At 44.6% G+C, this 26,762-nt stretch overlaps 1 protein-coding gene across 6 annotated transcripts in view; it reads right to left on the reverse strand.

Annotated features, from left to right (window-relative positions):
- Positions 1-26,310, reverse strand: part of LPAR1 (lysophosphatidic acid receptor 1) — a 156,944-nt gene extending 130,634 nt beyond the window's left edge. Inside the window, exon 1 of one of the 6 annotated variants that reach the window (XM_039910802.1) lies at positions 26,176-26,310. The gene's annotated coding sequence lies outside the window, so the exon portion shown is untranslated. Of the gene's footprint in view, positions 1-24,434; positions 24,455-24,826; positions 25,171-25,221; positions 25,351-26,175 lie in introns of those variants that run through there. The other 5 variants (XM_039910801.1, XM_029055666.2, XM_039910803.1 and 2 more) reach the window with 5 other exon arrangements.
- Between the last annotated feature and the right edge of the window lie 452 nt (positions 26,311-26,762).

Below are 26,762 nucleotides of genomic sequence, written 5' to 3' on the forward strand. Positions count from 1 at the left end.
TAGGAATTCAATTTCCAGATCCTCCTGCATGAGTAATGACTTCTGTTTGGTTTAGGGACATGACCATTAATCATTAAAATGCAACCAATAAAATTCACATGTTGAAGCAAAGCATACTGGGGAAAAAGAAAAATCAATCGATAGGGCCTGTGGGACAGAGCGAATGGAATCATTTACAGGCATCCAGAACAGGTAAAACCAGCAATTTCGGAAGAAGGGGTTCTTTTTTGGAAGCACACTCCTATGGATCAGAATGGAATCCCTGCAGGGGTATCAGTAGCTATCCCAGCTGGGCAGCCTGCCTGCTGTGTGACCTTAGGCAAGTCACTTAACTTCTCTGGGCCTCAGTTACCTCATCTGTAAAATGGGGATTAAGACTGTGAGCCCAATGTGGGACAGAGACTATGCCCAACCCTCTTTGCTTGTATTCCCCCCATCCCTCAGTACAGTGCCTGGCACTTAGTAAGCACTTAACACATACCACAATTAGAATTCAATCTATCAGGATGGAGCTGGCTTTAGCCTAGGCCCTCCCCTCTAGTCATGGTCCAAGAACTGGCCAGGGCAAGGATTGTGTCCACCAACTAACTCTATTGTATTGTACTCTCCCAGGCACTTACTACAGTGTTCCACACACTCTAAGTGTTCAATAAATAGCAGTAATTGTTTTCTGATAGGGCACATCTATCAACCCAACTGGCCATTTGCCAGACTCAAAGTAATTGTCAGAAAACCTGTGGACCCACGGGGTGTCCATCCCCTTTTTCCCCCAGTGACTGGTCCAAATTCATAGGAATGCCCATCTCCAAAATACTTGACAAAACCATCCTCATTCTGGATAGGATGTAAGGTACAATTCTTTCAATTGTTGTTTTCTCTTTTGGAGGTGGTGGGGGAGGAAGAGTAGGAAGGAAGGAAGGACTTGTTAAAGAAAAAGCACATCTTTCTTTATCCTGCTGCCAAACCATCTGTTCAGTCTGAAGGCAGAAAAACTTCCACTGAACACATAGATTGGGAAATGCCAAAGACAAGAAGGTCCACAATTAAAGATGCCAAACCCAAAACCCCAAATTACAAATATAAAATCCTAATATAGATTTCTACCAACCCCAATGCAATGGTGCAAGTATGAACTCAATTAAAATTATCTTAAATAGACCTTCACTAACTCCTCCTCTTTCTGCCATAACTGCCTATTATAGGCTCAGGCATTCAGAGACTCCTAAATTGACCAAATCTGTTTATTAACTTCTGAAAACAAAGCCCCAAAGTATTTCTGATGCAATTTCCTTTTACCTTCTCTGTGTTGTCAGTAAACAATGCATTTAAGGAATTCCACAGGCCCTGGAGTATTTAAAGAGCCTACAATCTGCCAAGCATTTACAATTACAGAGGAACAAAAGAAGAAACCATTTAAAGGTTAGATTTTGGTCCATCCCATTCTTCTAAATCCAAGACCACAAACAAAATTATCTGATGGAAAGCAATGACCCATAAATAACACTGTACCTTTGATCTGCTCTACCTTTTTAACAGGATTGCCATAAAATTATCTTCTGCCTCATAAGCAGCAAGATAAAAAGGTCAAACATTATGAAATGAAATCCAAAACATACAATAACAAAACATCACAAGAACCGGGTTTCCCAATGAGTCTAGTTTTCTCCCCTGAAAGATAAGAATTTTAATGAGTTTTGAAGCATCAGAATACTTTGGAAATTTGGATATTTAATGCAGATGATCAATCATATTTATTGAGTGCCTACTGTGTGCAGGGTATTAAGCGCTTGGGAGAGTACAACACAACACACACATTCCCTGCCCACAAGCTTACAGTATAGAGGGGGGAGACAGACATTAATATAAATAAATTACAGATATGTACGGAAGTGCTGCGGGGCTGGGGTGGGTGGTGAACAAAGGGAACAAGTCAGGGTGATGCAGAAGGGAGTGCGAAAGGAGGAAATGAGGGTTTAATCAGGGAAGGCTTCTTGGAGGAGACGTGCCTTCAATAAGCATGGCTTAGTGGAAAGAGCCCAGGCCTGGGAGTCAAAGGTCATGGGCTCTAATCCCAGCTCTGCCACTTGTTAGCTGTGTGACTTTGGGCAAGTCACTTAAGTTCTTGGGCCTCAGTTCCCTCATCTGTAAAATGGGGATGAAGTCTGTGAGCCCTACATGGGACACCCTGATTACCTTGTATCTACCCCAGTGCTTAGAACAGTGCTTTGCACATAGTAAGCACTTAACAAATGCCATCATTATTATTAATAAGCCTTTGAACGTGGGGAGAACAATTGCCTGTCAGATACGAAGAGGGAGGGTGTTCCAGGCCAGAGCAGGACGTGGGCAAGGGGTCGGCAGGAAGATAGACAAGATCAAGGTACATGAGTAGGTGGAATTAGAAGAGCAAAGAATACAGGCTGTGTGACATTAGGAGAGTAGGGAGAAGTGGCGGGGGAGGGGAAGGTGATTGACTGTTTTAAAATCGATGGTGAGGTGTTTCAGATGATGCAGATGATGCTGAAGCAGCGTGGCTCAGTGGAAAGAGCCCAGGCTTGGGAGTCAGAGGTCATGGGTTCGAATCCCGGCTCGGCCACTTGTCAGCTGTGTGACTTTAGGCGAGTCACTTCACTTCTCGGTGCCTCAGTTACCTCATCTGTAAAATGGGGATTAAGACTGTGAGCCCCACGTGGGACAACCCGATTCCCGTGTCTACCCCAGCACTTAGAACAGTGCTCGGCACATAGTAAGCGCTTAACAAATACCGACATTATTATTATTCTGTTTTAAAGATTGCAACAATATAGCAATTGAATTGAATTTTGGAAAGATGATCTAAATTAAAAGATACTCCACAGTGTCAATTAAATCAGCAGTGTTTTTTGAACACCTGTGATCAGAATTACAAAAGAAAAAAAAAGATTCCTGGCCTTAATGAGCCTGTAGTCTACTACTGCTGAATTAATGTGCTCTCCCTGAATCACAGTGTTATCTTCACACCATAATACAGCTCAGCAGAAATTATCTTTGCAAAATGAGACACAGAAGTGCAGGAAACAATAGCCAGATCCCTACACTGTACGTGTAAATCACACAAAAGCATGACACTATCGATATACTAATAATATACAGGAAAAACATTGAGACTCTCGCCCGTCTAAATGAATTTAACTGGCCAGAGAATTTCAAGACCATAAGGTTACTCCACAATAGTTTAGCCAGGTAATACAGAGTTGAAGGTGCCTTGTCTGAACAAGCAATCAATGCTACTTATTGAGGACTTATTTTGTGCTGAGCACTGTACTAAGTGCTTAGGAGAATACAACAGAACTAGTAGAACAACGTTTTAGGACTAGGCAACAGTATTATTGCAACAGTGTAAACTGCAGAGGGGTAAGCAAGGAGTCAGGGAGGCTGGTGAAGTAGGCTTCTAAGCAGCTTCATCAGTGTTGCTTGGGAGCCACTCAGCATCAAACTGCAAGGCACTATGACTAATGCAGAGCAAGATGACAGCAGGGATGATTTCTACTTCACCAGATGCAAATTTGTTGTGTTAGTGACAGTTGCTAAGTGCTTACTATTAGCCAAGCACTGTACTAAGCGCTGGGGTAGAAACAAGATAATCAGGTTGGACCAACTCCTTAATGTGGATCGGGAACTTGGTCCAACCTGATTTTTTTGTATCTACCCCAGCACTTACTATAGTGCTTGGCCAACAGTAAGCCACTATGTGGTCTCACAGTCTAAAGGGTAGGGAGAACTGGTATTGAGCCTCCATTTGATTAATAACAACAACAATAATAATGGCATCTGTTAAGCACTTTCTAGTGCCAGGCATTATACTAAGCACTGGGGCAGATAAAAGTCAATTGGGTTGAATACAGTCCCTGTCCCATGTGAGGCTCACAGTTCAGATCTCCATTTTACAGAGTAGGTAACTGAGGAACAGATAAGTTAGGTGACTTGCCCAAGGTCACACAGCAGACAAGTGGCAGAGCCAGGATTAGAACCTATGACCTTCTGACTCCCAGGCTCATGTTCTATCCTCTATGTCATGCTGCTGCCCATAACAGATGAGGTAACTGAGGCACAGAGAAGTTAATAATGTTGGTATTTGTTAAGCGCTTACTATGTGCGGAGCACTGTTCTAAGTTAAGTGACTTGCCCAAGGTCACACAGAAGACAAGTGGCAGAGTTAGGATTAGATCCCAGGATCTCTGACTCCCAGGCCCATCCTCTTTCCAGGCCACACTGCTTTCCTCTGTGCTGTCCCTCTGTCACCCTTAGCTGCTTATTACATCCTGATCTCTCCCTCTCGCTTTTACCCAGCCTAACCTGCCCTGCCCCTCACTCTTCCATGTACTACCTCCCAGTACCCCCAACAATTCCACCCCTTTACCCCTGCAGTACCCCAATGCACCCCCTCCCCACTTACCCCAACCATTCTGGCATCACTTTATCAATTGTTTTTATCATTTCATTGCTGCAGCCATAGCCAGCTCTTTCTCTAGGTGTCATCCCCAGGATTGCCACAGCCACCAGTACTAGGCTGGTAATCCCTTTCTGTCCTTCTCCCCTGTACCCTCAGCGGTAATGGGCTCAGTGGCTGTAGCTGAAGAAGGAACCAGTTTAGGCAATGAAATGTATTTTAAAAAAAAAAAAAGGTAACCTGATCAGATGGAAGGAAGGGAGAGAGGAGCAGACATCACCACAGGAAATGTGTGGGGGTTGGAAAGGGGGTGCAAAACCATCAGGACTGAGGTTCATGGGAGTCACAGGGAAACTATTTTCAAAGTTATGGTTGGGGGAGGGGAGGGAGAAATTTTTAAAGAGGGGTTGGGGGAGGGGAGGGAGAAATTTTTAAAGAGGGTTACACTTACCTGATTACCAACCAGAGACTCTGGGGGGGATGACCAGACTAATTTACTTCTGGTGAAGTAAAAGTTGGTTTTATTTTCACAGGACCCAATTTATTACTGGAATGCAGAGAGTTCATTAGCAGTGAGGCAATGTTCATGGCAAGATAATTTTCCAGAATGGGACAGGGAAACTGGGTAATAGCTGGTTGCCCAAGCCACTGATGCGCAGTGAGCTAAAAGGCAGAATAGGCAAGCGGGAAGGGCAGGACAAACATTTTAAGGACATAGTGATGCAGAGTCTCAAACAGTCTTTGAACCCAAAGTTCGGCGAGCATGTGTACCCTCATAAATAGTGAGCATGTGTGATAACCCATGCCACACTGTAGGCTTATACTTCTAGAGCTGCTCTTTAGACTTGTAAGATGAAGCTATTGACAGGGAGATTTAATTGGCGTATGCATGCCTGGCACAACTAAAAATCCCATCAAATGCATATAAGATTGTCCCTTGCTTCAGCTACCCTGACATGCTTTTCTTTTCTCCTCTCCCAATCACAACTCACAATCTCCCCCAAGGCCTTTACTCTGCTTAGAATTGCTGTCCATCAGGCTGACCTGCCTTCTGCTGCTGCCTTCCAATGGCCACTGTTAAATCACGTCATATGAGATTTGCCTAACTGGGTCTTTAAAGTGTTTCTTCTGTCCCTTCTGTTCACGGTTACACCATTTCAGTAGTAGTGATAGCTTTTTTATTAAGCACCTATGTGCAGAGCACTGAGGAAACAATTAGATCTGGTCCCTGGCCCCCAAGGAGTTCACAATCTAAGAATAAGGGAGAGGGGCAGAGAAGGGTAACAGACACATAACGATGGATGAAACAGTAAAAACACAAGACAAGGCCAGCTGTACCTCCAACAAAAGGGAAAGGGCACTGTGGCTAGAGGAGCAGTTTCAGTTTCTTCACAGCTCAGAAGGCAGAGCTGGACATCTAGAACTGTTGCAGAGAGAAAATTGAACTTACAGCATCCCAGAAATCCCAGAATTGTACTTATACCATCCCTTCTTGTCTTGTTGCTTAGTGCACCGGGCCTAGGCTACATTGTCCTGGAATTTATATTATACACCCTCCATAATTGTTATGTGCACTCTAAGGCCCCAAGCACCATACTAGATGCTAAAGAAAATACATCAAGTTCTCCCTTAACAATAGAGAGGTCATGTTCTCATAAAACTGCATTAGGAAAACCCATATTATAGTACTCACTGTTTCTGATGCCATGCACATGGACACATGAGCACAAACCATTTCTCCCAACACCACAGCATGCTGTATCCGAGGGGCTCGTGCTGTTGGACAAACATTCCTTAATTTCCTAACAACATCCTAGCCAAAACATGTAATGGAAACATATGTTATGGGATAACAGCATGGACAATAAAACAGACAAAAATCACTGCTTTCAAAGGGATCCCAATCTCATTTGGCAGGGAGACACATACAAACTCTCAAAAAACTACTAATAAGGTCCATAAGGGAATCTCAAACAACCTCCAGTTTAGCTAAAGATGGATTATACCCAGGAAGGGGTTAGGCCAGGAGAAAAAAAGTGGTTCAGCCTCCTCAGGGATCTTTAGTGGGAGGCAAACACAGCATGGGGCAATTTTGTTTCTTACTTTGATCTAACAAGAACAAAGCATCCTAACCATCACCAGACTACTCAAAGTTCAAAAACTGATCTCATTCACTATCTTAACAACAAAACTTGACTGCAAATTACTTCACCTGGGCTTCCCATCAAAAAGGTTGACAGTTCTTTACCACTGCTGCTAATGCTTATTTTGCCTAACAAGACTTCTCAAATTTCCACCATATGACTTGGAATCCCCTCACTTTGACTCAGCCTCAATAATGTAGGATCCATGGATAAATGTGAGCAATTTCTACACTGCTATTTATCATTACAGCTTTATACACAGCTGGAAGCTATTTTCTTATTCTCTGATCTGAACTCTTACCAACAGCAACCACACAGCAGCAGCTCAGGAGAAATACTGAAACACCTCCTTCCCTCCCCCACTCATTCCTACTTCCAGTCCCTCTAACTTTACATCCCAGTACAGGGACAACCAGTTAGCCCCAGTTGCAATTCTTTTTTTAAAAAAAATTTCAATCATTCAATCGTATTTATTAAGTGCTTACTGTGCACAAAGCACAGTACTAAGTGCTTGGGAGAGTATAATACAATAATAGTCACGTTCCCTGCCCACAACAAACTTACAGTCTAGATGGAAGGAAAATACAATGACCACACATGACTGGCCAGAACACTACCCAATGATTCATGCAGCTGTGACTTAAGCAGGGTTTTAACCAAGATAAATAATACGTCCTCACCACTGGGAAGTAACCATGCTTCCCCATTAGAACACCACACTTTAAACTCTTGACCTAAGTAGTCACTTGACCATGTTTTCTCCATGTACGTCTAGTTTTTAGGCCTAGAAACCTTTACCAAAAACAATTTCCCACTCAATCTAATGTATTGAGCACTTACTGTGTGCAGATTACTGTACTAAGTGCTTGGGAGAGAATCTAGTGGGTCAAAAGAACATAGGAATTTTGTGGTAAATCAGTATAGACATATAGTAAATGCAATGATATCACCAAGGTGCAGATGAGGAATTGGAAAAATTGAGTTCTACAAGCAGTCCTTGACTTAAATTTCAAGTTACGATGAATGGCACTTATGCTTCTTAATGTATGCCCAATTTTGCCTTTACAACATAACCCTCCCTGGGGGCAGGTGGGCACATGGGCATTGTGGGGAAATGAAGAAACAATTTCGAATGCCATGATGGGGAGGGCTATCGAGAAGAAAGTTTAAAGAGCGGTAGGGGGCAGAGAGGGGGAAAGTTTAAGAGCAGTAGGAGGCAGAGCTGGGTGGGTTTACCTGATTGCCAGACAGTCACTGGGAAGGATTAACATGTCCATTTTACTTCCAGTGAAGTAACAGCTGGCTAACCTATCGTGGAACCTCTATGACTCAATATATTAATGTAGCCTAATTATTCATCCATCATCAACTGAACACAATTCTGGGTAATTTTAGTAAAAACAGGATATCTGACCTGAGTTCAGGAAACAATCCTCCATTTATAGCAATGTCTCTTTGAGAAAATTGGTCCCGGCTTAAACTTTTCAATATAAGATGCAATTGACAAAAACCCAAAGTGCTGTAAGTCTGAAGACTGCTTGCAGTTTCACTTATGTTCTTGAACCACTATCCTAATCTCTGCATGAGGTGAAATTAATGCTTATGGGGTTGGAGGTGATTTTAACCACCCATTTTTTAGCTGCAAAAATGGAAGCACCCTCATTTTCAATCCAACCAAAAGGGGGAGTTGCAACTAGTTCTTTCTGTTGGAACTTTTCAGGATAGGGGTTGCAAGCTGGTTTGGGGCTCATGCCTACCTCCAGTATAGCCCAGGAGTCTGACAGATTTCTAGAAGCTGACTGCTGTCCAGTAGTAGTTATAGTATTAAGCATTTCCTGGGTACAGAGCACTGTACTAAGCAGCACTGGGAGAAAATACACAACTGAGAATTATACACAGTCCTTGTCCTTTTAGGGGCTAAGTAGTTCTAGGGGCTTACCCTAGACTTTGGAGATATCCAGGAGTTCCCCCAACACAGCAGTGGGGTGGGGAACAAGGCTAAGAGCAGTAAAAACCCCAAATGCTATCAAACAGGCAAACACGATAATGGCAGAGTTACCAGAGAAGACTCTGAAGGAGGGATTAGTAGCACTGTGCTTTACCGGCAAATGTTGGTTGACACTTGTTTGCCTTAACTCATGCAGATTCTGATCAGAAACCAATTTCCAAAAAAAAAAAAAGCTTTCAAAAATATGTGCACACTATACAGCCTTGACTCCTGAGCAAGTCACCACCTCTCTCCAGGTGGTGGGGAGAAGAGAAAGGAAGAGCCGGATGTGGTGGCTTAACAACACCTCCCCTACCTAACTCACTAAAATACGGTAAAGACAAGTGAGATAACGTGTGTAAAAGCAATTTGAGCTCTTAGGGGACAAGGTGCTCTCTAAAGCCAAAATATTATTATTGAACCTTATAAAATGCCTCTCTCCAAGCTGCTCAAAGCATATCAGGCAATCTTAGTTCTCAAAATACCACTGAAAGATGCTGCCTCAATTTTACACTCAAGGGCCAATATTGAGGCAGTTTCATGTATAAACTGGGCTGGAAAATGTAGGAAAACCATGTTAATAGACTGCAGACATTAAAAAAATAGCTATTTAAAAATTATGATACGAGGGGAGGAAAGGAAGAACAGATGCTTCTCCATGGCATACTCAACACCCAAACAGTAACAAGAAAAACAGCTAGACAATTTTTTTTCTACTATGTGCACATTATTCAGCACTCAATTCAGAATACCAGGGCCTCTGTATAACAGTTGGTTGAGCTTTCACACACACAAAAATCATCTAGACAGTTGTATGATAACCTTAACATAATGGAATTATTTCCAATATTCAGGATCACACACTTCTCAACAAGAATGTCAAACATTCTTTTCTAAAATTGATACTTCATCCTAGCTATGGAACAGAACTTAAAAACAGGTGTTGAACTTACAAAGCCCAGTGCCAATATTTCTACAGCTATGTCCATCTGTTAGCTTGTTATAATAATTGACTTAATTAAGATATAATGGCTGACCATTGGCTATCATGCTACTGCTAGAAGTTTCTGTTGATTGGCTGAACATCCAAAACCAAGGGAATATTTGAGGGAAGAGCAGTAAAGGAGCTTGAGAAATCGCTTGGCCTAGTGGAGAGAGTACAGAATTGGGAGGCAGGAGACCTGGATTCTAAGCCCACTCTGTCTCCTGCCTGCTGTGTGTACTTGAGCAGGTCAGTTAACTCCTCTGGGCCTCACTTTCCTCATCTGTAAAAGTGGGGAGAAGATACCTACCCTTCCTCTCCCTTAGAATGAGACACATGTGGGACAGGGACTGCATCCAATTTGCTTATACTGTATCTTGCCCAGTGTTTAACATAGTGCTTTACCAATACCACAATTATTGTTATTATTAAGCCACACCCATTGTCTCAGCTCTCCCAGGGTTCTTTGCCTCCAACAAACCCGGCAGGCCAGCAGCATACAAATAGCAAGGTATTTCCAGGAGATTTATTCGATCAATGCTAGGGACTGCTCATCCAGGAGGCAAATGGTGTAGGAGTAAAAGGCATAGACCCAAAAGTTCCATTATGAGTGTACTCCCTTCCACCCATCCCCTTCTCATGCCCCATGTGGATTCTGGTTACCGCTTGGGTTCCAAAGCACAGATCATGGAAATTCCTCCTAAATTTGAGACTGGGTGGTTTAGTGGAGAGAACATGGGATGGAGTCAGGAAACCCAAGTTCTAGTCCTAGCTCTGCTGTTTATTTGCTGGATGATTTTAGACAAGTCACTTGAGTCTCTCTGGGCCTCAGTTTCCTCACCTGTAAAATGGGGATAAAATAGATTGAGAGGCCCATGTAGAAAAGGGACTCTGTCCTATCTGCTAATCGCGAATTCATTCATTCATTCACTTGTATTTATTGAGGGCTTACTGTGTGCAGAGCACTGTATTAAATTCTTGGAAAGTACAATTCAGCAATAGAGAGAAACAATCTCTGCCCTCACTGGGCTTATAGTCTAGAATAATAATGATATTTGTTAAGTGCTTACTATGTGCCAGGCACTGTTCTAAGCTCTGAGGTGAATACAGGCAAATCTAGTTGGACACAAATTTGTCCCTATCCCACATGGGGCTCATGGTCTCAATCCCCATTTTACAGATGAGGGAACTAAGGCCCAGAGAAGTGAAGTTACTTGCCCAAGGTCACAAAGCAGACAGGTGACAGAGCCGGGATTAGAACCCCTGACCTCCTGACTTCCAGGCCTGTGCTCTATCCACCACGCCATGCTGCTTCTCATAATTATGGTATCTGTTAAGGATTTATCATGTACCATTCACCATTTTAAGCACTGGGATAGATACAAGGTAATCAAGTAGTCCCATGTGGAGCTCACAGTCTTAGTCCCCATTTTACAGATGAGGTAACTGAGGTACAAAGAAGTAAAGCAGCTTGCCCAAGGTCACACAGCAGACAAGTGTCGGAGCTGGGATTAGAATCCATGTCCTCTGATTCCCAAGCCCATGCTCTTTCCACTAAGCCATGCTGCACCCGAGTTTAGCAAATAGTAAGTGCTTAATAAATGCCATAGTTATTACATGTCCCTTGTCCTATTTAGAACCTTGTGATAACAAAGTATTAACCTATTGGAACTTTCAGAATTGAAACATTACTTGACAACCAGTTCTTCTACAGTATGGTGGCTGCATTCCGTCAAAAACCCTACACTAAGGAACACTTGCCTGGTACACATGCATGTCCAATACTGTGCACATGAGTGTTTCTTCCAGCACCATGTTGCTTCAAATCCAAACAGGAATACGTTGTTGGAAGAATGTTCCCTAAAAGTAACAGCATTCTAACGAAAATGCATAATTAAAATATAAATTATAGCAGAAATGAGTGTCGTATTAGGAAGGATTAACATATGACTTTCATTCTCATAAGCCAGAGAAATTCTTGTTTTTTTAAAGAACCAAGTAAGGAGAACCACCAGGAAAAGTAACTTTCTCATTGCAGAGAAGAAAATAACGAAGACTACACAATCTGAAAGCTAAAGATGAAACCATGCACAGAGAAACACACACATACCCCTTTATTGGGAATGTCACAGTCTCATTGATTTTCAATAAAGGGTGCTTATGTTCAGCAGATACAGAAATCTTGGATTTAGGTTCAAATAACCAAGGTAGAGACAGGGAAAGAACTATACCACTGTGGCAGAAAAGTCTAAGTCTGATAGGCATGCAAAGTTACAAATTTGGCACCATGCTCCTCCCATCCTTATGCAGGCTACAGTCCTGCCACAAACTAATCCGGATACAGGCAGAGGGTGGAGGGAGAAATGCCTCCTGATGGGAAACAGATGAACTTTGAACCCAGAAGGGCAGGAGCATCGAAAACAGCACCACCAACAGGACAGGATTTCTCATTTCATCCTGCCCAACCTACCCTGCCCTAACTTTCTGGGTTGGACTGGACACTTTGTGCATTTCTTCTATGCCCAGAAAGAGAACTACACCACATGGGTGAGGAGCATTAACTTTTGGTGAGGCCATTCCCAGAACAAGGAGAGGTACTAGCCAGCTGGCGGTGGTGGAGAGGCCTGGGAGGGAGAAATCAGCAGAGTTTTCTCCTGGCTGCTGTTTCCCCTGCAGCAGTTTTCAAGGAAACAGCAAGCCTCCCCACATTCCTTAGATTGAACACTCAATGATTACAATCCAGTTAGATTGTAAGACCTTTTGCTAGATTATAAACTCCTTGAGACCAGGAATCCCATCTTCTGCTCTCAGCAGGTGTTCCATAAATGCTATTGACTAATCAGTTCAGAGAGCCTCGACATCCAACATCTCTTTTTAGGCAAGGAGAGACTTGACAGAAATCGCTCTGCGGAAGCAGGTAGCCCACCCATACCCTCCACACAAGACAGGCAGTTGGCCAGTTTCCTCCAGTACAATCCCAGGGCCTAAGAGCAAGGTTCTAGGACCAGCCTCTTTTCCATTTGGAGCCTGAGGGTGAACCTGGAGATGTAGGGGGTGAGGAAAGGAGGAAAAGAAGGGGGAAGAAAAAGAGAGAGGGAGAAAGAGAACAGCAAGGAGAAGAAGGAGGGGGAAACAGAGAGGGGAAGAAGATAGAGGGAAGGGAGGGAGGAGGAAGACCGGAGTGTGCAAGATAGATAGCCTCCTCTAGAGGGGCTCTAGGCCAATGGAGCCACCCACACCCAGCCCCAGGGAGAAACTGAGAAGGGGCAGCAGTGTCTTCTTTCTTTCTCCACCACTTAGCTGATCTGCTGATAAAACCGGAGATAATAGGTATAGTACAGTGGACCCATATTTTGATTCTAAAGAGGGTTTTACACTTTCAATCATATTTATTGAGCAGTTACTGTGTGCAGAGCACTATATTAAACTCTTGGAAAGTACAATTTGGCAACAGAGAGAGACAATCCCTGTCCAACAACAGGCTCACAGTCTAAAAGGAGACATACAGCAAAACAAAACAAGTAGACAGGCATCAATACCATCAAAATAAATAGAAACATAGATATATATATATATATACAACCTTAATAAAATAGAGTAATATATAATATATACAAATATACACAAGTGCTGTGTGGAAGGGAAGGGGGTAGAGCAGAGGGAGGGAGTAGGGGCAATGGGGAGGGGAGGAGGGGCAGAGGGAAAGAGAGGGCTCAGTCTGGGAAGGCCTCCTGGAGGAGGTGAGCTCTCAGTAGGGCTTTGAAGAGGGGAAGAGAGTTAGTTTGGCAGATGTGAGGAGGGGGGGCATTCCGGGTCAGTGGTAGGATGTGGGCCAGGGGTTGACGGCGGGACAGGCAAGAATGAGGCACAGTGAGGAGGTTAGCGGCAGAGGAGCAGAGTGTACGGGATGGGCTGTAGAAGGAGAGAAGGGAGGTGAGGCAGGAGGGAGCAAGGTGATGGAGAGCTTTGAAGCCAAGAGTGAGGAGTTTTTGCTTCATGAGAAATTTGATAGGCAACCACTAGAGGTTTTTGAGGAGGGGAGTGACATGCCCAGAGCGTTTCTAATAATCTGGACAGCGGAGTGAAGTATAGACTGAAGCGGGGAGAGACAGGAGGATGGGAGATCAGAGAGGAGACTGAAGCAATCCACTGTACTAAATGCTCACACTTGATTGTATCCCCCAGACTGGATACTTGTAGAAGACAAGTTTAGTAAAATTACATTAACTGCTATGACAAGAATTTGAATGTCCTTCTCCACTAGACTGTAAATCCTCCAGGTCAGGGATTGTGTCTAACAACTCCATTGTATGGAAGTACAGTGCTCTGCACACAGTAAACGTTCAATGCATACCACTGATTGACTGATCTTATTCCTCATAGAATTCATACCAAGTCTACTCTCAACCCTCTTGGACATCAGAGCATGGGGAAGATAGGAACCAAGAAAGCCACAGGGATAGGAAATTAAGAAGGAAAAAAAAATACCCACACACACCCCGGAGCAAGGCTCTCTCTCATGAATTTACAGAAGACAGTTTCCCTTCAGAGTGGATTTCACTCTCTGCCTCAGATTATGCATTTGATGCCTTTCCTGTACTTTCAGGTAAACCTAGACTAAACCAATCCCCTTACCTGTCCCATCTCCTTTCCTATTCCTCCACTTCTCAGAGTTCCATGACTTGTGGCCTTTTCCTGGGCCCAGTCACAACAGCCTGAACTTGTCCTCTCTGTCCCTTCAGCTCCTCCCACTCCCTCTCCCCTGCCATCTCCCTACCACTCCCAGCACCACTGCCCTCCCCACACCCTTGCCAACCTTCTTGCCCCTCAACTCCTCATCCCTTCTATCGTTCTGAGTCCTCCTACCCCATATCTAATCTTTTAACTTTGCTTCCCCCATCTCCAGCTCCAAGGTAAAGGACCACAGTGCTACCACTGCAGTATTCTTCATTGCCTTGCCCTCTCCACCTGCTTAGGGCACAAAACTGTAGGGCTGAGGCCAGGGCAGGTAGTGATAGGGAAGGGGAAAGCATCTTTTAATGCTCTCTCCTGAGGCCCCTTTTACTCCAGGTCCTCCCCTTCCTCTACTACTGCTGCTACCACTCTTGGCCCAACTTGGTTCCAGAGTGCAGGGAATTGCCGGGGGTGGATGATGCTGGGTTTTTAGGAGGAGCAGCAGTGAAGCCCAAGTCAGAGGAGCATCTGTTCCAGACAAGAGTTAAAGTTGTGGGATAGACCTGCCACTGCCCCTACATGAGCCACTTGCTGCCCAATCAAGCAGCTGCCAGTGTCACCATGCCACCCCCTGCCCAATGTGTCCTCGGGTCCACTCTGAAGCTCGCGTACTCCCTCCCCAAAGATGCATGGTATCTCAGTCCAGGCCTCACACTAACATTGATCCTAAATCCACCAGACTCTGCAGGCTGAGTTATACTTCCCCCAAACAGCCCATTCAGCCCATCATTCCTCCCTCATCTTCCAATAGCCTTATCCTTGATTCCAGAGCCCCGACAGACCTTCTTCCTCCCTCTGCAGCTCAACTGTCTCCCTCCTTCTCCTCATGCTCCCTGAATTTCATCTGTTCTCTCAGGTTTTCACCTGTTCCCCTAGCTCTGTCAACTTGACTTGCTCCTGGTACAGTCCTCTCCTCCTTCCCCCAAGAACAAATCTTTTACCCTTTTCCTTTTTTCTGACACCCATTTACTTCCACTCATATGGACCTCCCTTCTGATCCCCTAGCCACATGCTCCTGTCACAACTTCTTTCTTGGAGTCCCCAGTCAGTAACTGACCCTTCCCAAACTTTCACCCCCCATGTAGTCTGCTCCTCAAAACTTAGGTGTAGAACATTGTCACTATTTTGGGAGGAGAGAAAGTGAAGCTCTAGACACCAAAAACAGATGGAGAAAGAAAGAAGGCAGAGCTTTCCTTCCCAGTGTGCTCATCCCCAAACTGCCACACTCTCAACTTTTCCAAGCCTGGAACTGAATCCCAGGCTGGAGCCTTCAGGATCCACCCAGGTTCCCTTATCATCATTGCCACCCGGGCTGACTCTGGCTCCAGATCTGGTTTCCCACCCCTAGACCAAAAGGAGTATCAACAAGCCAATCCAACCTTATGGACAGAGATCCTCTTGCCTGGCAAATTCCCCGAATATTGATAAACTGCCTCAAAAGTGGCCAAAGTGATTCCACCTTTTCCCAGGGTACTTTCCCATATCTGTAATTTATTTTAATGTGTGTGTCCCCTTCTAGATTGTAAACTCCTTGAGGGTAGGGATCATGTCTACCAACTCTATTGTATTAGTACAGTGCTTAGTACATTGCTCTGTACACAGTAAGCACTCAGTAAATGCCACTGTTTGATTAAAAAACAAACCTGTTGAGTTGTGAATAACAGGTAATTCACATTTTCAATTTAAGATAGCATATCCCAAGCATCAGTGACTGCAACATTTGATAACATGCTCTTTACCTCTTCAACCAATTAATACTCTTTGTGTATGTGCTAGTCTTTCAAGTTACTTATGGTGATGGACAATACCCTTCTCACACAGTATATATAAATACTGCCCTTATATGTTTTATTTACTATGTACAGTGCCTAAGGTTTTATCTATTAGTATCATGATTTTCCCATACAATCCTGTTCTAAAAAAAATTCATTCAATTCAATAGTATTTATTGAGCGCTTACTATGTGCAGAGCACTGTACTAAGCGCTTGGAATGAACAAGTCGGCAACAGAGACAGTCCTTGCCATTTGACGGGCTTAAAGTCTAATCGGGGGAGACGGACAGACAAGAACAATGGCGATAAATAGAGTCAAGGGGAAGAACATCTCGTAAAAACAATGGCGACTAAATAGAATCGAGGCGATGTACATTTCATTAACAAAATAAATAGGGTAATGAAAATATATACAGTTGAGCGGACGAGTACACTGCTGAGGGTCTGGGAAGGGAGAGGGGGAGGAACAGAGGGAAATGGGGGGAAAAAGAGGGTTAAGCTGCGGAGAGGTGAAGGGGGGGCGGTAGAGGGAGTAGAGGGAGAAGAGGAGCTCAGTCTGGGAACGCCTCTTGGAGGAGGTGAGTTTTAAGTAGGGTTTTGAAGAGGGGAAGAGAATCAGTTTGGCGGAGGTGAGGAGGGAGGGCGTTCCAGGACCGCGGGAGGACGGGGCCCAGGGGTCGACGGCGGGATAGGCGAGATCGAGGGACGGCGAGGAGGTGGGCGGCAGAGGAGCGGAGCGTGCGGGGTGGGCGGTAGAAAGAGAGAAGGGAGGAGAGGTAGGAAGGGGCAAGGTGATGGAGAGCCTTGAAGCCTAGAGTGAGGAGTTTTTGTTTGGAGCGGAGGTTGATAGGCAACCACTGGAGTTGTTTAAGAAGGGGAGTGACATGCCCAGATTGTTTCTGCAGGAAGATGAGCCGGGCAGCGGAGTGAAGAATAGACTGGAGCGGGGCGAGAGAGGAGGAAGGGAGGTCAGAGAGAAGGCTGACACAGTAGTCTAGCCGGGATATAATGAGAGCCCGTAGCAGTATGTATTGTAAAAATACAAAAATCAAAAAATATGTATTGAGTGCTTAATGCTTGCAGAACAGTGTACCTGGAGAGAGTACCTTGTAATAAAATTGATAGACACAATCCCTGTCTGCCCCTAAGTAGTTTACAAACTGATGGGGAGGCAGACATTGAAATAAATTCCAGATAGGGGAAGTCACACAGTATAAGGATACGTACATAAGTGTTGTAAGGCTGCGGTGGAACATCAAAGTGCTTTAGGGGTTAAAAAAAAATTCTTAATTGCTACATGCCATGATGGTCTGATCTGTTGCTACTGCAATTTTATAGGAATCCACTGCTTTGCCACATCATTGCAGACTGTGATGGGAGGAAAATGTGGGGAGACATGCCCTTGATCCACTTTTCTAGTATTGGTGATGGATTCCACCGTATCATCCCAACTCTCTCCTCTGATCCCATTGCAGAATCCCTGGTGAGAATTAGGGTTTGACCCTGTAGCATGGAATAGAATAGTTTTATCCTCTCCCTCAACAACAAACAGCTGCTATCCCTTCACTCGCTTCACATGTCATGAGTGAGCCAATCAAATCTACTGTACAAATTATTAGGCCCTCCTTTAAATCTGTCAGAATCTTGGGAATCAGTGAAGGACTTTGGGAACGTCTTATATTCGATTATCATCTTCTAAACTGCATCTTGAGGAGAGTGGTCATTTTTAAATCAGCCTATGTTCTTGGTGTTTTTTTTATTTGAAGATTAGGGCATAAGTAGCAAGACCTAGTGGAAAGAATATAGAACAGAGGGTCAAGAGACCCAGATTTTAGTCCCTAGCTCTACCACTTACCAGCTGTGTGACTTTGGGAAAGTTGCTTAACCTCTCTGGGCCTCCATTTCCCATCCATAAGCCTCTTGCGGGACAGTGATTGTGTCCAATTTTGTACCTACCTCAGTGTTTGATATGTAATAACCAATTAATAAGTACCATCTTCTGTACCATCTACCATCTACATGCTACCAGCATGTAGCATAAGTACCATCTTCTGTTCTCCATTTACACTCACTCCCTCGGTGAACTCATTCGCTCTCACGGCTTTGACTACCATCTCTACGCAGATGACACGCAGATCTACATCTCCGCCCCTGTCCTCTCCCCCTCCCTTCAGGCTCGCATCTCCTCCTGCCTCCAGGACGTCTCCACCTGGATGTCGGCCCGCCACCTAAAACTCAACATGAGCAAGACTGAGCTCCCCATCTTCCCTCCCAAACCCGGTCCTCTCCCAGACTTCTCTATCACCGCTGATGGCACGACCATCCTTCCCTTCTCTCAGGCCCGCAATCTCGGTGTCATCCTTGACTCGTCTCTCTCATTCACCCCACACATCCTATCCGTTACCAAGACCTGCCGGTTTCACCTCTACAATATCGCCAAGATCCGCCCTTTCCTCTCCACCCAAACGGCTACCTTACTGTTACGGGCTATCGTTATATCCCGGCTAGACTACTGTGTCAGCCTTCTCTCTGACCTCCCTTCCTCCTCTCTCGCCCCGCTCCGGTCTATTCTTCACTCCGCTGCCCGGCTCATCTTCCTGCAGAAACGATCTGGGCATGTCACTCCTCTTCTTAAACACCTCCAGTGGTTGCCTATCAACCTCCGCTCCAAACAAAAACTCCTCACTCTAGGCTTCAAGGCTCTCCATCACCTTGCCCCCTCCTACCTCTCCTCCCTTCTCTCTTTCTACCGCCCACCCCGCACGCTCCGCTCCTCCGCCGCCCACCTCCTCACCGTCCCTCGGTCTCGCCCATCCCGCCGTCGACCCCTGGGTCACGTCCTCCCGCGGTCCTGGAACGCCCTCCCTCCTCACCTCCGCCAAACTGATTCTCTTCCCCTCTTCAAAACCCTACTTAAAACTCACCTCCTCCAAGAGGCGTTCCCAGACTGAGCTCCTCTTCTCCCTCTACTCCCTCTGCCATCCCCCCTTTACCTCTCCGCAGCTAAACCCTCATTTTCCCCTTTTCCCTCTGCTCCTCCACCTCTCCCTTCCCATCCCCACAGCACTGTACTCGTCCGCTCAACTGTATATATTTTCGTTACCCTATTTATTTTGTTAATGAATTGTACATCGCCTTGATTCTATTTAGTTGCCATTGTTTTTACGAGATGTTCTTCCCCTTGACTCTGTTTATTGCCATTGTTCTCGTCTGTCCGTCTCCCCCGATTAGACTGTAAGCCCGTCAAACGGCAGGGACTGTCTCTATCTGTTGCCGACTTGTTCATCCCAAGCGCTTAGTACAGTGCTCTGCACATAGTAAGCACTCAATAAATACTATTGAATGAATATTGAATGAATACCATCGTTAATATTGTTAGTATGCATAGAAATAGAACAATCACGTCTGCTAAAATTAAGTCTTTTCCTTCCTGAAGCAATGGGGGAAGCAGTGTGGCCTAGTGGAAAGAATACAGTTCTGGGAGTCAGAGGACCTGGGTTCTTATCCTGGCTCCACCACTTGTCTGCTGCATGTCCATGGCAAGTCACTTCATTTATTTGTGCCTCAGTCACCTCATCAGTAAAATGGGGATTAAGATTGTGAGCCTCATGTGGAATGGGGACTGTGTCCAAACTAATTACCCGGTAACTACACCAGCACTTAGTATAATGCCTGGCACGTAGTAAGCGCTTAATAAATACCATTAAGCCAAAGTACAAGGCACAATCTCTAGACCTTGGATCAAGACATCCCCTTTGATTAATCCAGGTTGGATCAACACCTCTAGTAAAATATTTGCTAGTATGGATGGCAGTATGCAGATTTGTATTGATATCTGTCTCCCCCCCTTCTAGATTGTGAGCTTCCTGTGGGCAGGGAATGTGTCTGCTTATTGTTGTATTATACTCTCCCAAGTGCTTAGTACAGTGCTCTGCACACAGTAAGCACCCAATAAATATAATTGAATGAATATAGCCAGTGTTAAACTTGCCATCTCCAGCTCTTTCTTAGTTTCTCCCATTAACTCTCAATCCCATGCCACCCATCACTCAAACCTCACTATGGATTCAGTTCAACCCACCAGTTCAGAAGCTAGAAATTATCATCCTGTAGAACAGACACCATCATTTAGAGGCTCTCCATGCAAGACATATCATACTATGAACTTGCAGAAAACAACATTTATTGAGCATCTGCTAAATCCAGGTCTTTACTAGGTATCGTGGGGAATTATAAAGGAAGCTAGAAACTAGATCTCTGCACTCAAGCTCACAAACTGAAAACTTCAAGCTATTGCTATTAGTCAACTCAGATTTTTTTTTCCTTTGAAACAGAAGCAACTAGTTTTGTTTGTAAACATTTTCATTAAAACAAATAATCATGCAGCTCCTTTCCATGTGTTTGCTTCCTGTGTGTTTTAGCACCACACCAGCTTTTTAGGAAGTTAAGTAGTAAACGTAATACTCTCCCCCCCACCCCCATACACACCTCTAAAGCATCCAACTGGCTGGAAAGAGCAATCAATCAGCCTTTTTCCTTTCAGGAACCAATCTTGATTTTAGAGTAATACCTTCAATTCACATTAAATTGTTTTATTACAAAAGAAACAAAGCAATTTGCATTGTTTTAATATGGTCTTATGAAGCAGTTGTATTGAAAGTAAACTTGATTGTTTTTGCATGACCTTGGATACACACGAGCAGATTCAAAAGCACTCTGGCAAGATATAACTTTATCACATGTTCAGAATATCCACTGCATTTCTAAAATTACAGTAACAGGAACAATTTAAAGTTGATTTGCCTTCTGAAAATAATAAGGAATTTTAAAAGTCATTCCAGCAGAAAAAAATGGCCAAGTTCCTAGTCCCATTCAAAAATTTTGAAACACCCCGCCAAGACCTTGAAGCCCAGGTTCCTTTAGGGAAAACAATAGGGTTAGTAGGATCAATCTAATTGTATTCAAAAGCCAATAAAAGGAACCATCTGATTCACTGTCATTAACTATGCCCCAGTTTAAAGGTTACTTTACTCTTTCCTCTCCAGGTGCAAAAACAACAAGAGAACAAAATAAAATCTGCTTCAGGTTTTAAGACCTGCAAAATGCAAAGGGATGAAAACAAATTCCATCACGTGGTCCCTTAATATTTAAAACCCTTCTTTGCCATAGAAGCACTTCCGCACAATTCTCAAACCAATTTATAACTTAGTGGAACAAGAGAATTAGTGACCATTGTTGGAAATGCTGAACGTTTGAGAATTAAGGGGCTAGGTTTCCCCGTTCAGGAAAACAAAATCTAAAGCAGCTCCCCAAACAGAAAAACTGCTAAAAGAAATCCTGTGCTGGTGGTTCAAACAAGAGGCTTCTGTTTAACTTGAGCTACATTAAACTCAAAAAGGGATTTAGTAAAATCTCCTTAAATTACCTTCAAGCCTCTCTGAAGCAATTAAAACCTCATTAAAGAACCTGGCCCCTTCTTCACAAATTTGCTTATTTTCCAACCCCTTTAAAGCTCTTTGGAAGCAAATTTCCAAACAAACAAATTTCCTTTTGGTGCTATGATGGAAATTTTGAGGTAGCCTCAAGCAATAGAAACACTGCAACACCCACACGGTCCCCCGCCAAAAAAGGTTGGGGGGAGGAAGTGCCCAATCTTATTTATGCTACAGTTGCAGGATAAATCCTCCTAGTGATAAATTAGTTTGTCCAGACCTAGCCTCAACACTATTACATGGAAGTGAATAGTTACACGAAGTCTTCTGCAGTATTCCAATACCTCATAATGTTACCTTATTCTCTTGAAGAAAAAAATTGAGTATCAGTTTCAAGAAGCAGCAAATATTTTGAAAAATTAGAACAGCAAATTATTGCCTCTTTGCTCTACTCCTCACACAGCCCAACATTCTTCTGGGTTATGCTACAAAGAGATACCCTGAAGCAAAATTCCTATAGCTCACTAGCATTGAACTTCCCCTAATGGTGTGCTGAATGAATACAAGTGAACAAGACAAATTATTCATGACCATTTCATCCTCACGGTGGACCACAATAACTGGGATTTCAGATGTAATGTCTTTTTTTGTGATGTTTTATTACTGCTTGTTCTTAAATAATAGTAATTGTAAGTGGCAAAACATCAAGATTCTCATTCTCTCTCTTTTGATAGCCAGTCACCAATTTTCTCTATAAATTTTTTTGTTTGTTCCTTTATGCGATGATTATAATAAAATGCAAAATAAGAGAGATGTATTTCCCAGCAGTTTCTTATTGAGCCACTGATGTACGATGAACTTAAGTGGGTGTTACTTTAGTTAGTGTAACATGGTCTCATGCAGCTGTCACTTATTAATAAAATTGGCCAAGCACCTACAATCTGCAAAGCACTATTCTAAACTCTGGAATGATTACATGAACTCGATTCAAACTGGTCTCTGGCCCACAGGGGGCTAACGATCTAATTAAGGGAGGTTAGAGACTCCTAACAATGAAAATGTAAACAAGAACTAAGTATAGATCAGAACTAAAGGAGAAAAATATGCAAGAGTTAATCAGGAGGCAATTGTGCATTTTTCAGAGGGAAAGGATGCTGCACAATGTCAATCACTGATATTAGAGTCTTCACCTGGAATTAATTTCAAAACTAATCCTATTTTAGGCTGAAACTGCCAGCAACACATGTCTAATGATAAAGAATACACATTCCCCTTCACTCTGAACCTCCCTGATTTCTGAACAAATGTTCAAGTGCAGTAAGTATGATTTTCTTTCCCCTTATATTTTCCAGTAACTCCAATCACCTCAAATTGAAAGATTCACTGGCAATCATTTAAGTATCAATAGATTTCAAATTCTAAAAAAAAACAGCATTCGAAGACTCAACACATTTGGGGAAGATTTGTGACTGAAAATCCAGACACTATTCTTATTTGTATTAAAATGCTACTGGTAATGATACTAGTAACACTAAATGCTGACAACACATCACTGGGCCCAAATGAAAGTGGAAGAATGCATTTATACAAGAGCCTAGGCAACCACCACTGTCAAGGCAGGGGCTCCCCTGAAATCAATAGGCAAATCACACCAATAAACTGGACATAGCACTGCCTTTAAAGTTATTTTAATATCAGCTATAAGCAGATAGTGCTTCATACTTCAAATGGTGGTGATACTAACGAAACTGATTTTTGATTTTGAGAAAAATAAGGGGGGGTGGAATGAATAGATAGGAAAAAAGATTAACAAGAACATTCCCTCTCCCTTTCCTCCCACCTAGTTTCTCTTCTCTTTCCTGCTCTTCATTCCTCCCAATCATCTTGCCTTTTGTCCTCCAACTTCCCCCTTTCTTACCTTCCATACAATTTCATGTTTCCACAGTCCCTTTTTGCTCTTTCTATTGTTTTAAATTCTTGGGGGGGGGGCGCAATCTTCCTCATGCGGTCTACTTCATGAACTTACATTGAATAAGTCAAAGTTTTATTGAAATGTTCTTACTGTACTTGATCCAGCAACTGATAAGCCACAAGATTCCCTCTTTTCTAAAAGGGAACTTTTGAAGACTAAAAGAGGCAGAACTTTTAAGAGGCTTTTCATTGCCTCACAGAGTAGAAATGAAAACAAGCGACCCTAAGTAAAATGTTGTCTAGACAACGTTAACAGCCATCCTCCTCTCTAGAAATTGCCTCTGACAGACAAGTCAGTGCCCTCTTACAATACTTATTATAGTTCTGAGTCCACACTCAGCTAACCAGAATTGCAGGCTCTGCATGATTACATGTCTCAACTTCACAGAAAAATTAAACCGGGTAATATGCCTTTGGCCAATATCCTTAGCTGTAGCGGGTTTATTTTGATATATGACAGACATACGCATAGCTCAGTTCAATCAACTAAAAGGAAACATCTATGAATGCTATCGAAGCAAGCCGCCTTGTCTGACTCACCTAGATTCAACTACAGGCCCCAGAATTCACGAAAACACCATTCTGGGAACGTTGGGACGAGGAAGGAGAGAGAAAAAAATGCAGGCACCGAAAGGGTTACCCTTGAAGGCTGAAGCCCTTCACATACCAACCACCTCAGTTTGGATGGAAGTAATAAGACCAGGATGCCTTCACTCTTGGACATCAAAGGCCATATGGCATCAAAGAAAAACAGAAAATAAACTTTAAACCATTAGAACCATATTCTAGGGTGAAAAGTAACTACATTTCAAAAACCACTAACCCAAAGCAAGTCACTCCCTTTCCTTCTACTTTTCATTTGTTACAAGCTAAACCCTTCCAAGTGGTTTAAGTAAGAAAAGGAATGCTGGGTGGGAAAAAAACAAAAATGAAGTTACATGCCATCAACCCCGGAGGAGAGGGGGGAAACAGAGTCACTTACTTCGTAGTGCAAACCTTCTTTAACTAAGGGAGTCATCCCAGGGCAGCACTGTTTAAGAATGCACCTTCGAAAAAAGGCTTAATTGTTACCTAAACGCAACTGACGGTGCTTGGTTCCAACAGACGGATCGTTAGTCTGAAAAACGGGTAAAGAAGTCTATCTGCTCTTCTTCCCCTAAGCCCCCCATCCCCTCAAGACTGCCCAACTCCCGAGCGTTTAGCGGTCAGGGAGTTACAGACGTGTCTCCTTTTGCAGTGCACGCTAACTTTTCTACCGGAGTCAGACGCGATCCGCAGCGCGCGATCTCAACCACAGCTTTTCAATCCCCAGCGGGAAAGAAGAGGGGTGCAGAGCCCCCACCCCGCGATTCTCCCCGGACTCTCCCGACTCACGTCTCTTAACAGGACAGGCGAGTTTGCCTTTAGCGCTCCTTGAGACGACGGTCCGTGCCGCGGCGAGGGCTTTGGATTCTGCTGAAATTTAGCGGGGCTCCTCCGGACAGCCTCAAGTCGTGCGAAGGGGGGCGGGGAGGAGGGAGTCAAAGCCAACCTTCAGTGGCTACAACTAAAAATAACCTTCCCCGAGAAAGCAAGGGTGACAGCAAAATAAGAGAGGACCAGGGTGGGGGATGATTTCAAAGCGCAACCAAGGCAATCAAAGAATGATGCTTTGCTGCTGGGAGCGATTGGGACCCGGAGCTGCGTCCCTGGCGGCAGGGGGAACGAGGTCCCTCCCGCTCGCCCTTCACTCCCCCAACCCTCAGCTCCACGTCCACCCCCCTCATTACCTGCGCCGGACTGCGCTCTCCTTCCCACTCCCCAATTCAGTCGTCCGGCTGCCGCGGCGGGTCCTTCAATCTCCCCCTCCCGCACCTCCCGACTGCCCTGACTCACTCCGCTCTCCTCCTCCTCCTCCTCTCCTCCCTCCCCTTCCTCTCGCCTCAACCCCAAATTGCTTGCTTGCCAAGTCACTTGCCAGGGCGAGGCGAGCGGCTGCAGCAGAGGGGCGCCCCCGACCGCGGGGCCGACACCATCCCCCGTCTCTGTGGGTCTCGGTGTCGTCTCTAAGTCGGCTCCCCGCTCCTTCTTCCCTCCCGCTAAAAGCGGCGGCAACAGGAGGAGAGGAGGAATGAGCTGCTCGACTAAGCGAAAAGGGGGTGGGGAACTGGGGGCGGAGGGGGAGGCAGATACTTGTTGGGGCCGAGGCGGGGCGAGGGGTGGGAGCGGCTCAGCACACCCCACCCTCTCCTTGGCTCGCTGGGGCCGAAAAGAGAAGCCGCTGTGGGGCGCCCTGGGGAGAGGGAAGGAGGAGTCGCGGGACGGGGGCGAACTCCCCACTCTTTCCCCTTTTTCTCTAGGCTGCAATTGCACACGTCGATGCCCGCCCCAGCTGCCCCCTCCGACCCTTCACCCGCCCCGCCATCCCCTTCCCTGTCCTTCCACCCCAAACTTCCCCTTGCACCTCCCGATTGGCTTCCCCCTGTGGCAGCTTCAGCGTGCGTCTCTCTCGCTCTCTCCCTCTTTCATTCATTTGCTGGAGCTTCCCGTTGGAGCTTCCCGTTTTGACTCTAGTATTTTTGACTCTAGTATGTACAGACGCTCGCTCGTGAGAGTGGAGGCAGATCCTTTCATTGAGCCTCATTCTTACCACTCCCCCCTCCGCCCCCCACCACCCTTTTATTTACTCAGCACATTCATATAAATCCAACTCCCCGCTCTGCCTGCCCTGAGCAGCAGCCTACCAAGCTCAGAGTTTCCACGTTTCCTCTTTCACTCCTCCTCTTCACCGCCCCGGCACCCTCGTCCGCTGCCTTCACCTCTTCGTCTCTCGATCGGCCTTCTGCTGTTTTTAACATTTCATTTGCAACCGGGGTATTCTGGAAAACCTCTTCCCTCTTCCCCTTCTGATGACTTCAGAAAGTGTCTATCGGCTCCCTCCGCCGGCGTTTAGATAAGGTTGCCTCTGTCCCAGGACCGTATTTACCTGCACGGAGCAATCTGTCAGGAGAGAAAGAGAGTTCTCTATTTCTTTGAGTTTAGAGGCAAAGTGTATGTTTTGCTGTGAGGAAGCACTTTGGACTTGCAAGTTGCGACTATGCTCTTTAAAAAGCGTCAGTAATCACTGAATGACAAAGGTCTAGACGGTAAGCTTGTCCTGGGCAGCGAATGCTTCTGTTTGTTATAGTGTACTCTCCCAAGCACTTGGTACAGAGCTCTACACACAGTAAGCGCTCAGTGAATACGATTGAATGAAAAGGTATTTCAAGATTCGTTTTGTAAAGTTCACTTCCCCTTTATAAAACTAAACCACCTATTATAACCAACAGTT

The sequence above is a fragment of the Ornithorhynchus anatinus genome, chromosome X5 (genome assembly GCF_004115215.2).
Source record: "Ornithorhynchus anatinus isolate Pmale09 chromosome X5, mOrnAna1.pri.v4, whole genome shotgun sequence".
In the NCBI taxonomy this organism is placed as follows: Eukaryota; Metazoa; Chordata; class Mammalia; order Monotremata; family Ornithorhynchidae; genus Ornithorhynchus; species Ornithorhynchus anatinus.